The following is a 12,905-nucleotide window of genomic DNA, read 5'->3' on the forward strand; positions in this document are numbered from 1 at the left end:
CCGTCATGTGTTTGAAACAAGATGGTCACCCAGTGATCACGTGTGGAGAACCCCATTCTGAGTCAGCTGCACATGTCGCCTTCTTCCCGCCACCTGTTTGAAGTCCCCATGCTGCTCACCCACTCCATCTAGTCTTGCTGCAGTGATTGTGTGTCTCCTTGCAAACATCGTACTACATTGCCTTCTTATGTGTGCATAGTCATTGGACCACCATTACTATCATAATATTGGTATAGGAGTGCGACTAAGTGTGTCGTGTGCAATTTAAAGTGGGAAGGGCACAAATTAGTTGTGAATTAATGTAACACTTGGCAGTAATGTCTGGCAAGGGGGCAGACCTCATTGGAGAGCATGGCCATGCTGTTCACCCAAGAAAAGTCCAAATCCTGCCAGGAGCCCAAGAGTGACACTACTTGTTAGACAATCGAAAAGGATCATCATAGCTATGTACAACAGACTACTTACCCAAATGAAGAGAGCAGTGAAACATATAACCTTAACATGATGCAATACTGTACTTCCAACCCAGGCCATCCTCCAGCATGGAAGAAGAGCTGAGGCCCTCCACCAGCAGAACATTGACACACTGCCCTGCATCACCTGCCTTCAGTTTGGCTGCCTCCTCCTCCTCCTCCCCACCCCCCACCCCCCCACCCCCACCACTGCTGCTGCCACTGCTGCACCAAATCACTGTCCCACTGTCTTGCACTCCTGCTGCTTCTCTGGATCACTGTCTTCATCATTTATCATTGCTCTTGATGACCACAAGTGAGTGCCCAGAGATGCCAGCTGTCTCTCAGCCTTTAGCAGGATCCATTTTGGCAACTTGGGCTGACCAAGGAACCACTTCAAGTGAGTTGGAAACTTATTTTTAGACTTTTTAAAGTGGGCAACCCTTGACCAAAAACATATCACCATTGAACCCACATTGCAATACGATCATTTGCTATATGATTAGTTGTTGCTTGGCATAGCCCAGTCACTTAATGAGGTTCAACTATATACCAGTTGCTGTGACTGTGGCAAGATGTATTCCCAACCCCACACTTCTGTACATGCATCTGCCAGCAATGAATATTGTTGTTGTTGTTGCTCATGTTGTCATTGTTGCTTAACCCTGGTCCTCCCCCTGTCTGAGCAGACCCATCAACCACAGACAAGCAGCTGCCCCTATGGGGTAGTCCAATAGGTTCCCTGCGCTGATGATATTGTGCCTAAGTTCAAGTGTGATGTGTTGTGCAGTGTTCCATTATGTATGCAATGTTGTAAGGTGTACATGTCATCTGTGATTCCACCCAGTCCAAATCTAAGGTTTTAACTGAGGAGGGCTGGATAATAACCTGATCTAAACCTAGCGAGATGAACTCAGGCTGACAGGTTGTCTCCTAGTGGCACAGGCAGCAGGGGCAGGCAAACTGAATGTCCAGCATGCTTTTTACTTTTAACTGCGATTACTGTTATTAGATTTCATCATTAAATCTTCCTCGCTGTGGTGCCTAGGGTTGCTCCATCTGACCTGGGCAAGGGAAGATGATGCACAGAGATACCAGAAATCCTTAGAGAAGAAAGAAATGGAAAATAAAATGCAGTGGGAAAACTGGAGAACAAATGATGTCATTTGTGTTTAGTAAGTTAAAATACAGGCAAAACAGATTTGCGATATCCCGGGATAGTGAGGGGGGGTGGGGTAGAAACACCTCCCTACCCCACCTGTCATAGACCTGCTCCTGGGTTTGTGTTGGGTTTTGATTTTTTTTTTTTTAACTTTGCTGATATTTTAGACTTAAATTTTGTGTTTAGGTTGATTTAAAACTGTTTTTAGACTTAGATTAATGTGTTTTAGTCATATGTGGAGTGAACACCTTCATTTGGGGTATGGAGTCTCGTCCATCAGACAAGGTACAAATGAGTGTGGACAGCTAGGCGACTCAACAAAGAATATTTCGTGTTTGACCATTGAACTGTCATCTACCCTATCGTGGAATACATAATAATACTGTACTTTTAAATAAATACAGTATTAATTATTATGAAAACCTTAGAGAGTAAATATTTCATGCATTGATGAAAACTGTGACATACTGTAGATAAATCATGTTTAAAAAAACGCTTTGAAAATACAGAAGAGTTTTATCCACTCACTCGATGTAGTGCTGCTCTCGGGTGTCTGCCCTTTCCTCTCCTCCATCCTCCTTTCCTTCCATCCTCTTCTGTCTTTCTTTCCTTCATTCTTTCCTCATCCTTCTGCCTACGGGTGACTTTACACTCCCTCTTCTGTCTTTCTTTCCTTCATTCTTTCCTCTTCTTCCTGCTTGTGGGTGACTCTACACTGAGTGACGAGCCAAATGATTTTCTGTACACCAGGAAACCATTTACTACGCTGGGTGGTAATGACAGCCAAATTTTGGTGCCTGGTGGTTTAGTGGGTAATTATTGCACTCCAGTCAGATTGAGCCGGTGAAGGTTTATATCCAAGGGGTGGTTGGGGTTTATTGCTCATGTAATGCCACTCAGGGATGAGTGAGTCTCGTCACTCTCATCTTAAATGTCAGGACCAACTTGCCTAGCCCCGGGCTCCTACACTCCTCATGGGGCAACGTAGGATTGGATGATGATGAATGAATTTCTAAATAAATGTTGGAAAATAAGAGAGAAAAAATAAAAGAGCTCAGCAACCAGAATAATAACAAAAATGACATAAAGAGGGGCCTTTGAACAGGCTGTCCAGATCACATCATTGATCAATAAATCATGTGTTTACATTCGGGCTGTTCAAGGGAAAACGCTTTGAAAATACAAAGAAATTTCTAAATAAATGTTGGAAAATAAGAGAGAAGAAAATAAAGGGGCTCAGCATCCAGAACAGTAACAAAAAAGACACATAGAAAGGCTGTTGAACAAGCTATCCTGATTGCATCATCGATCGCATTCCCCATCAAGAGAATTCCCTGCCAAAACATCAACAATTCTCCATCACAGCAGTTCGCACCTTGGACAATTTTGCATCATTCATACTGTACATTACTAGTATGCATAACGGATGTTTAATTAATTGTCCCGGGACCATCGGATGGTGGAATTGTATACAATGCTGCTGTTTCTTCTCTTCCGAGTTTGAATACGAGTCGAAGATGGCATTCACTAGTGACCTTGACTGGGTACAAGTGAGACAGGTTAGCTTCTTTTACAGCTGTTAGGCCATTTAGATTGGCTTCAAACTTTTTTTTGTGTGTGTGTGTGGGGGGGGGGGACCCAAGGCTCAAATACGCATCCCTATACTTTACGTGTTAAATGTACTCCGAGATACAATACCCCGCCCATCGATGGGTTTTTTACTTAACCAGTTGCATCATTAAACCAGGGTATGCCTGTATATATTTTATGAAACATATTAATTGTGATACTAACATTTGATCCCTGACACATACAAATTAAATAATGTAGAGAATATCCCTGGCAGTCTTGTAACTTGTGGTCATGTGTTTAAACAGAAGGTGTCATGTCAACAACTGCAGACTCCGCCATTGTGGCACAGGATTTGACTGGAAAGCCTACAGATTCAATAACAGGTGCTTTATAATTCAGCTATAATTCACATTATTTGTGTTTTTGAAAGATTGTCAAGAATTTGCCTGCCATTGATATGTTTTCCAAGTAATGGTATTCAAAAATTGCACAAATGTGGCATTCCACAAATGAGTTGTAAGTTGTTGGAATCTTAATGAAGCTTTTTAAAGATACTGTACAATGAAAGATTGAATATCATATTCCATTGCTTTGGGAGTTTAATAGATTGTAAGTTACTCCATAAGTCATCATAGAAAAAAGAAAATTATACACTCAATCTTCAAGTAACGCGGCAATAGGGACTGAACAGGGACCGTGCTACTCAAACGCACGTCACTCAACCAACATGTTTGTGTGTAAAACGGTACAATGTGTTCTGGTGAATTTTCAAAACTCACTTCTACCCCTTCTTACTACCCTACCCCATGTAAATTACCCCCTATGTATACTCACCATCAGGTAAAACACTGAAAGAGATATAGTAAAACACAGAAAGAGATATACTGTAATTGTTGTAATTAAGAATCTGTCTATAGCCCGACGCCCTAATCCCGCAAAGGGTGGCCGCAGACAAAACGCCTCCAAGTCGCTCTGTCACCCACCATTTGACTACCCTCCCCCCAACTCACCCCCTCTCACCCTCATATACCTCTCAACTCCATCCCTTCACCTCATCCTCAGTCTACCTCTCCCTCTCCCTCCCTCCACCTCACCTACATACACCCTCTTAGTCAGTCTTTCATTCTCCATTCTCTCCACATGTCCAAACCACCTCAGTGTATTTCTCCTAATCTTCTCAACCACATATTACTGATAATAAAAATATCATTAACAAAAACAAAAATTGGGCTGGGTACCCTTGTGTTGTTGATACGTAGTTCCACGGCACTCTCTCCCCTCCTGCCCCCCACCCCCAATGTTGTTGCCATGATGTTTCGCCTTCTCTTGTATCATGCGGCCTTCGGTAGGGTCTTCAGGCCATATGCTTAGATGAAAATTTATGGGTTTCGCAGTTTTAGGGGACAAAATGGAATGAAAATGCTTGCTAATAAAAAAAAATTATTCTTTCATCCTTATGTTCTCATAAGTTAGCATTCAGTTCACATTCTTTGTTCGATATCACACTTCCCAACACATTTCGAACCGACTGAACATATGGCTAGTTGTTCTTTCTCCGTTGCTTCACATCAGTGTCCCAAGAGCTTCTCATGCAGCTTCAGGACAACATTATGAACATTTACTGCTGCCAGGTTTGCATCACCAGGGATCCCACATATGATCATTATCTTCTCCCAGTCCTTCCACATTGTTCTGATGGCTCTTTCATTCATGCCATGCTTTTGTGCCATTTCTACCTCCCTCTTTCCCTGCTCAAACTCTTTACTGTCTCATACTTCTAGACATAATTTCTGCCTGCCTCTTTCCCTGCTCTAACTCCTTTACTATTTCATATTTCTGGGCATAATTTCTGCCTGCCTCTTTCCATGCTCAAACTCCTTTGCTGTCTCATACTTCTGGGCATACTTTCTGCCTGCCTCTTTCCCTGCTGTAATTCCTTTGCTATCATACTTCCAGGCATAAGATGTGTAGTTTTTTGGGTTGCTGGGGCTGATCATGCAGCGAGACTAAGAGTCATTGTCCTCGCTTGAGACTCAAACAAACACACAAAAAATCTTGCTGCACAACACGGGCAGAACTCAGTGTGATGCAAGGAAAGACTGATAGTCGTATGTTCAGTCAGTCGAAAATGTGTTGGGAAGCATGAAATCAGACAGAATGTGAAACGGAACGCTAACTTACGAGATCACATGGATGAAAGAGTAATTTTTTTCTTATTAGCAAACATTCTTGTACCATTTCATCCCCTACAATTGCTAAACCTATATGAGTGTGGGGTAAAACTCAGTGAGACAAAAGGACTGATAGCCATATGCTCATTCGATCCGAAATGTGTTGGGAAGCACAAAATTGAACAAAGAGTGTGGAAATGAATGCTAATTTACAAGAAGACGTGGATGAAAATAATTGTTTTCTGATTAGCCTACATTTTTGTTCCATTTTGTTGCCTAAAATTGTAAAGTCCTTAAATTTTTTCCTAACTATATGGCCTTGAGTGTGCCCAGGACAGGTACCCGGATGTAAGCCGGCCAATCATGGTGAGTCTGGCGGGTGACATCACCGTGTGAAACTTTCAAATTTCGTTTCCAGGCCAACTGACTTCCCGTGTGAGCTCGAGTTTTTCTGCATGTTGATGTAACCTGTTGCATTATGCTGAGTGCGTTAGAACAAAAACATATTACTGTACTTAACCACATTGTACTCAAGGATTGAGTGTACTTCATAGAAAGTGGAAAGTGAAATGGATACAAAGAAGATAAGCCTTAAAATAAATAGAGTGCCACACCCATTCCACATCTGTGCCTAAGCATAAGAACTGAAATGTAGAATCCACAATTGTGCAAAGATTTTTTTTTTTTTCCATGTGACCAATAATGTAGTCACATTCTTATAAGTACTGCATAAGCATGGGCCAACAGGTTTAATGCAGTCATCCTCTTATGTTTTCATGTTACTGTATATGAAAGGTGCTGCAGTAAACAGTGTCAGTTATGATTACCTTCTTTTTTTTTAATAGTGACATTCAACCTAACCATTCTCTCTATATATACTAGTAAAATCAAGCATTATCTGTCATAAACAATGTAGACAATCATAAAATAAAACATACATAATGCTAAAAAATGGCTAAACTCATCATATTAATAAGTATTGAAAATGAAATAAAAAATGATAGAAATAAAAGCGAGAACAGTGCAGAGTGGTTGAACAAGTGTTGGTAGTGGATGGAAGGAAACATGGTGCCTAGTTGCTATTTGCCGCAACTCTAAATATGCACTGGATGTTGCGAGAGGTTGGCTTATTGTACGGTGCAGCCCTGCAGTTAGTGGCATCATCGTTTGCCGTTTCATGGTTAGCGGTGGCCTACAAATATTCCCAAACACTAGGTTTTGCATGAAAACTCCTCCGTTCACGGCAAGAAAAACGTAAACAAACTGCGTGGTGGATCCCATTTCCCAGGTTTGTTGATGTAACCAACAACGAATTGAAGCCCTTGATCAACCACACACCAACAGTTTCTGTTGTAGAAATGTTGGAGTTGGAAGAGGACAATATGGAACAGCAGCAGCCAGTAGAGCAGCCTAAAGAAGACAACAAAACTCCAACGATGTCATCACTTTCATCGTGTGTTCACTCGAGAATTTGCTGAAGGAAGTCAACTTAGCAGAGTTTGTGAGCAAGCATGAGCGCCTGTTCCATGCTCTGCATTAGCAGAGCTGATAAACACTGTGTTCAGTGAGAAACTGAATGCAAGACAGCAAGCTCTGATAGCCCACTACCTCAGCAGACCCCGGGAAGTGGAAGAGGTGGAAGACCCAGTGCAAGCAGCAGGGATAGCTGAACATGGAACACAACCCAGTGAAGATGCCATCATGGACCTGCTCAAGGAGTTCTCTGTGTCTGTGCAGGAGCAACAGACAGAAGAGATGCAGCACAGGATGAATGTGTTCTGTGGAGAGGTGGAGGCAGCAGAGGCAGAGGAGGGTAGAGGTGCCAGAGGTGGTGGGGTGCAGTAGCCTCACCACCTGCCTTGGAAATTACAGCCCTATCCCTTCCATTAAGTACCTCACTCCAGCCTTCCAGTTGAGTTTCCTTGCCTGTTATGTACTTTGTATTAATATTTTTCTTTTCAGATGTGATAAGTAAATTTTACAATGCATAAATGGGTTTTAGAGGGAGTTGGCATGGGACCTAAAACCAATTAGCCTATTTCCCATAGGATCATTATCCCAACTTTAATGGTTTCATGGTTTGCGGTACTTTTCACAGAACCAATTAGGTGCGAAACACAGGGCTCCACTGTATAGTGTTCTGATCATGGTGTTGTATTGCCTTGCATGTAAAATGAGAGTGTAGGTGTTTCATCATTGCTAGTGTTGAGATGTCTGGGGGCAGGATGTTGTTGGTAATACTCGTGTAGTGATTATTTTATGTGCTAAGTGATATATTGACGTGTGTTAGCATAGGCTGCCGTGTATAAGTACGGTATGTGCCTCTCATGTCAAGATATTTTCTAACGGGGAGGACTTTAGTTTCAAAGTGAAAGTGAGCTGCTGGAGTGGTGTTGGTTCAGCCAGTGATGATGTGTAGAGCATTGTTCTACATGGTCTGCAGGGTACCGTAGTGGGTGTTAGATAGGATGGAGGCCCACGCTGGGAGGGCTCAGGTTCGTAGAGTAGGGAGCATTTCTTTTAGTTGCCCCAAGTCTGCCCCTGTAAGTGCCTGGAACGTGTCAAGTCTGGGGTTTCGACACTTTTTAATATCTTGTATGTGGTCTTTGAAGGTGAGTCAGATGTCATAATTATGTCACTCCAAGGATTTTAGAAGAGGGGATGTGTGGCAAAGTTATGTTGTTAAGCATGATGTTAGGGGTTTACCTGTGCTCATGATTGCCGCTGGTGGATTTTGCTGGAGCCATCATCAGCCTGTTTTCCATGCCTGAAGTATGTGGAAGTAGTTTTGTTGCATTGTACAGGCCACTGTCATGAGTATAGATGTTATTGTAGTGTCATCTGCATATGAGGAAATGTTTTTAGGTAGTTAAGCTGTGGGAATAGAATGCACGTATGGAAGCCTATGAAACTGCAGTTGGGAACTTTGTGTTCATTTTGACTTGCCTTGGAGCGTAACATGTAATAAATGTTGACATATCCTTCTACAACATTTTAGTATATTACAGTGACCCCCTTAGTATGCATGGCCTCATTGTGCACAGATTCTTAGTGCACATTGATGAAGTGGGCAATGAGAAAGCTTGGAGTTGAGGAGTGAATGGTTAGAGTAGTTATGGCTATGTATATGGATGCTTGGATTCAGGTGAGAGTGAATGGAGATTTGAATAATGAGTTTTCTGTGAATGTTGGCATCCATCAGGGGGTTAGTCTTGAGCCCCTTTTTGTTTGCCATGGTGCGTGAAGCTCTCTAATGTAACTTCAGAAATGGACTGTCTTGGGAGATTTTTTATGCTGATGACTTGGTGTTGACTGCACATAATGAAAGGGAGGCAGAGGAAAGATTTAGGAAATGGAGAGACGGAATGGGGCACAAGGGCTTGAGAGTAAATGTGGATAAAACAAAAGTGATGATACCTAGGGCTGGTAGTGGTACTGTCAAAATAGAGTGTGGCCATGAGCAGTTTGCCATGAGATTGTGGGAAATAGCACCATCGTGTGCAGTGTTTGTGATAAGTGGGTGCATAAGAGATGTAATGGTATTAGAGGTAGGCTGCAAACTAATGCTGATCTCATGTGTGCAGTGTGTCGTGGAGAGCATGTAGAGGTTGAGAGGCGTGAAAGGATTAATCTTGCTGGTGAGTCTCTTGAGTGTGTGGAGGAGTTTTATTATTTGGGGGACATGATGGAGGTGGGGCTCTGTGGCTAGGTTAAAGAGTGATTGGAGGGAGTTCAGAGAGCTGTTGCCTCTCCTGACGTTGAGAAGGCACCTCCTCTGTATGAAAAGATCATTGTATATGTCTATCTATCTATCTATCTATCTATAGCCCGACGCCTTAATCCCACAAAGGGTGGCCACAGACAAAACGCCTCCAAGTCGCTCTGTCACCCGCCATTTGACTACCCTCCCCCCAACTCACTCCCCCCTCCCTCATATACCTCTCAACTCCATCCCTCCACCTCATCCTCGGTCTACCCCTCCCTCTCCCTCCCTCCACCTCACCTACATACACCCTCTTAGTCAGTCTTTCATTCTCCATTCTCTCCACATGTCCAAACCACCACAGTGTATTTCTCTTTATCTTGTCAACCACATGCACATCCACCCCACAACGTTCCTTCACTTCGTCATTCGTCAACGTGTCCCTCCATGTCACTCCACATGCTCCTCTCAAGTAACACATTTCCACTGCTCTCACTCTTGACTTGTTCCCCTCTTGCAAGGTCCATGCCTCGCTTCCATACATCAGGGTAGGGATCACAATACTATCATGCAGTGACTTCTTAATTTCCATACTCACATCCCTATTTCTTATCACTGCTTTCAGTGAACCAACAACCTTCCTTCCCTGCTGTACCCTTTCATGCACTTCATCCCCCAAGGTTCCATCCTTATTCATCACACTACCCAAGTACTTGAATGCACTCACATTCTCCATATCCTCGCCATCCAACCTCACCATGCATTCTGTGACTTCCTTCCTCTCAAACACCATAACTTTAATCTTGTTTACATTAACTTTCAGATTCCTCTTCCTACACATTGTCCCAAATTCATTCACCAAACCTTGCAACTCCCACTCATCTTCACTCAACAATACTGTATCATCAGCAAACAACAACACCGGAATCTTCCAAATCTCACCCTCATTCATTAGAGCCAGCCCCACATCCACTGCCCTACCTTGCACCTCCTTTACAACCCCATCTATGTATATATTAAACAGCCATGGAGACATTACACAACCCTGTTTCAGTCCCACACTGAGATCAAAGAACTCACTCAGCTCACCATCCACTCGCACCGTAGCCCCAGCTCTTTTGTACATACTCTTCACAGCACTCAACGATTTCCCCTCTACTCCATATATTCTCAATACCTTCCACATATCTTGTCTATCTATTTTGTCATAAGCTTTCTCCAAGTCCATGAAGGCAGCATACACTTTCTTTCCGTTCTCTAGATTTTTTTTTTTTTTTTTTTTTTTTTTTTTTTAATGTGACCGACTCTGGGCATAGGCTTCACAGCCTGCTTTCAAGGCCCAGTAGTCCTCCTACGTACCGCACACCTCTACATGTCACCACTTCGGCACTAACACCCACCGTCCATACTGAATACATGCTAGGGCTGTCTCATACAGGACTGGTGTATTGGTATTAGCGGGGGTATTTTTACGACATGTCGGCGGGCCTTCTGGTAGATCAGTAAAGTCTGATTTTTCTGAAATTCAAATCCTTAAACTGTTCCCTGCCTCAATGGGATTTGAACCCGGGTCCGTCAGGACTGCAGGCCAACTCTCTACCGATTGAGCCACCGCCTCCCTAAACATCTTAGAACAAATATCTGATCTACACACCCTTTTCCCTTCCTAAATCCCCCTTGTTCTTCTCCAACTAGCCTCTCTGTTATATGTCTAACCCTATCAATGAGTATTCTACCATATATTTTACCAGTCACACTAAGAAGGCAAATACCCCTATGGTTACCACATACTTGCTGATGCTGGCTTAAAAATCAAGCTAACTAAATGCAAATTTTGCTTTAAGGAATTAAAATTCTTAGACCATAGATTACATGCCCAACGTATTCACACATCTGAGGACAAAATACAGGCGGTAAGGAATTTCCCAGAACCCACAAATACAGATGGTGAAAGACAGTTTTGGGGGCAAGCGGGTTTTTACCTCTCCTTTATTAACCAATTCTCTCATATTGCACAACTGCTATTTATTCTACTAAAAAAGGATGCTGTATTCCAGTGGGAAGAGGAACAAAAATTAGCATTCCATGAATTATATGATAAACTTACATGCGCACCAAGCCTTGCCTATCGTAATATCACAAAACCATTCATAATTTGCACAGATGCTTCCCTCAAAGACTTAGGTGTTGTGTTGATGCAAGAGGATAAACGAGGAAAATACCAACCCATTGCTTTTGCCAGTAGACAAATAAAAAGAGCAGAGAAAAATTACTGTACAACAGACTTAGAAGCCCTAGCAGTAGTATTTGCTCTACAGAAATTTCGTGACCTCGTGTACGGATACGAAATTCACCTATACACAGACCACAAGCCTCTCGTGGGCATGTTCCAAGAAAACTCCTCTCTGGGAGGAGAGCACGATGGAAATGTAAAATCAAGAATTGTAATGTAAACATTCACTACATAAAAGGTAAGGTAAATTTTGCAGCAGGTGCCTTATCATGAAACCTGTTAGCCAATGTTGCTACAATAAGTCCATGGGAATCACTCACCAACAATGACGAAACGATCTCCACAAATCAAGAAATTTCACAGGCACAAAGACAGCAGCTTGGTTTCTTGAGTTTCATTCCGTGTCCTCATGTTACTCTCTTATCCCATACAAACAGATCTTTTTTGTCAATTTTATCTACGTCTACCATAGTCCTGAAAACTGCAATCATGTCTCCTCTCTTTCTCCTTTCTTCTAAGGAAGGCAAATCTAGCTTTTCCAACCCCTTTCTACAGTATACGACAGATCTGCAAAACTGGGGACCATTTTATTTGCTGTTCTTTGTATTCTCTCAATCTTGTTTATATCTTTCTTTTTGTGTGGGGACCATACTACTGCTGCATATTCTAACCTGGGGCAAATCATGGCCACTATCAATTTTTTCATCATCTCATCCATATAATGAAAAGCTACTCTTGTAATAGTCAGGAGTTTATACATCTCTCTAACTGCCTTGTTAATGTGTTTTTCAGGTGACAAACTATCCTGGACCAGCACTCCCAAGTCTTTCTGTTCTCTCGCATTGTGATTGGTTCATTACCCATCAAATAATTCAATGATGGCCTCTTGGTACTTTTACCCATTTCCAATATTTTACATTTCTTTGCATTAAATTTCATTTCCCACATCCAGCTCCAGTCGTGTATCTTATCCAGATCCTCCTGCAGCATTTTACAATCCTCAACCTCTACCTTCCTCATGATCTTTGCATCATCAGCAAACAGACTTGCATAACTGTTCATTCCATCTACCATATCATTTACATAAATCAGGAACATTACTGGCACCAACACTGAGCCCTGTGGGACTCCACTTGTTACTTCCCTTCATCCAGATATCCTATCCTTTATTACTGTCCTCATTTGTCTGTCTCTCAAAAAGTCTCTCATCCACTCCAGGAGGTTCCCCTTCAGTCCTCCTGTATGCTCTAGTTTCCACATTAGTCTCTTATGGGGTACCTTGTCGAAGGCCGTCTCCAAATCTAAATACACACAATCCACCCAACCATCTCTCTCCTGTAGCACGTCAATCGCTGTTGAGTAAAAACTCAACAAGTTGGACACACATGACCTTCCACTTCTAAATCCAAACTGACTATCAGCCAAAATATTTATCTCTTCTAGATATTTTATCCATCTATCTTTCAGAATTTTTTCGCATAATTTTGCGACCATGCTGGTTAGGGACACTGGTCTGTAATTCAGGGGTTCTTCCCTGTTTCCTCTCTTATAAATTGGTACCACATTTGCCCTCTTCCATTCTTGAGGCACTTTCCCCTCTTCCAGAGAACAC

At 42.4% G+C, this 12,905-nt stretch overlaps 1 protein-coding gene across 1 annotated transcript in view; it reads left to right on the forward strand.

The window, feature by feature from the left end:
* The window catches only part of LOC145415667 (uncharacterized), a 547,996-nt gene that overhangs the window by 504,380 nt on the left and 30,711 nt on the right, over positions 1-12,905 (forward strand). The window lies entirely within an intron of this gene.

The sequence above is a fragment of the Coenobita brevimanus genome, chromosome 103, assembly GCF_032717465.1.
Source record: "Coenobita brevimanus isolate Jiangsu-jjx chromosome 103, ASM3271746v2, whole genome shotgun sequence".
NCBI classification, from domain to species: domain Eukaryota; kingdom Metazoa; phylum Arthropoda; class Malacostraca; order Decapoda; family Coenobitidae; genus Coenobita; species Coenobita brevimanus.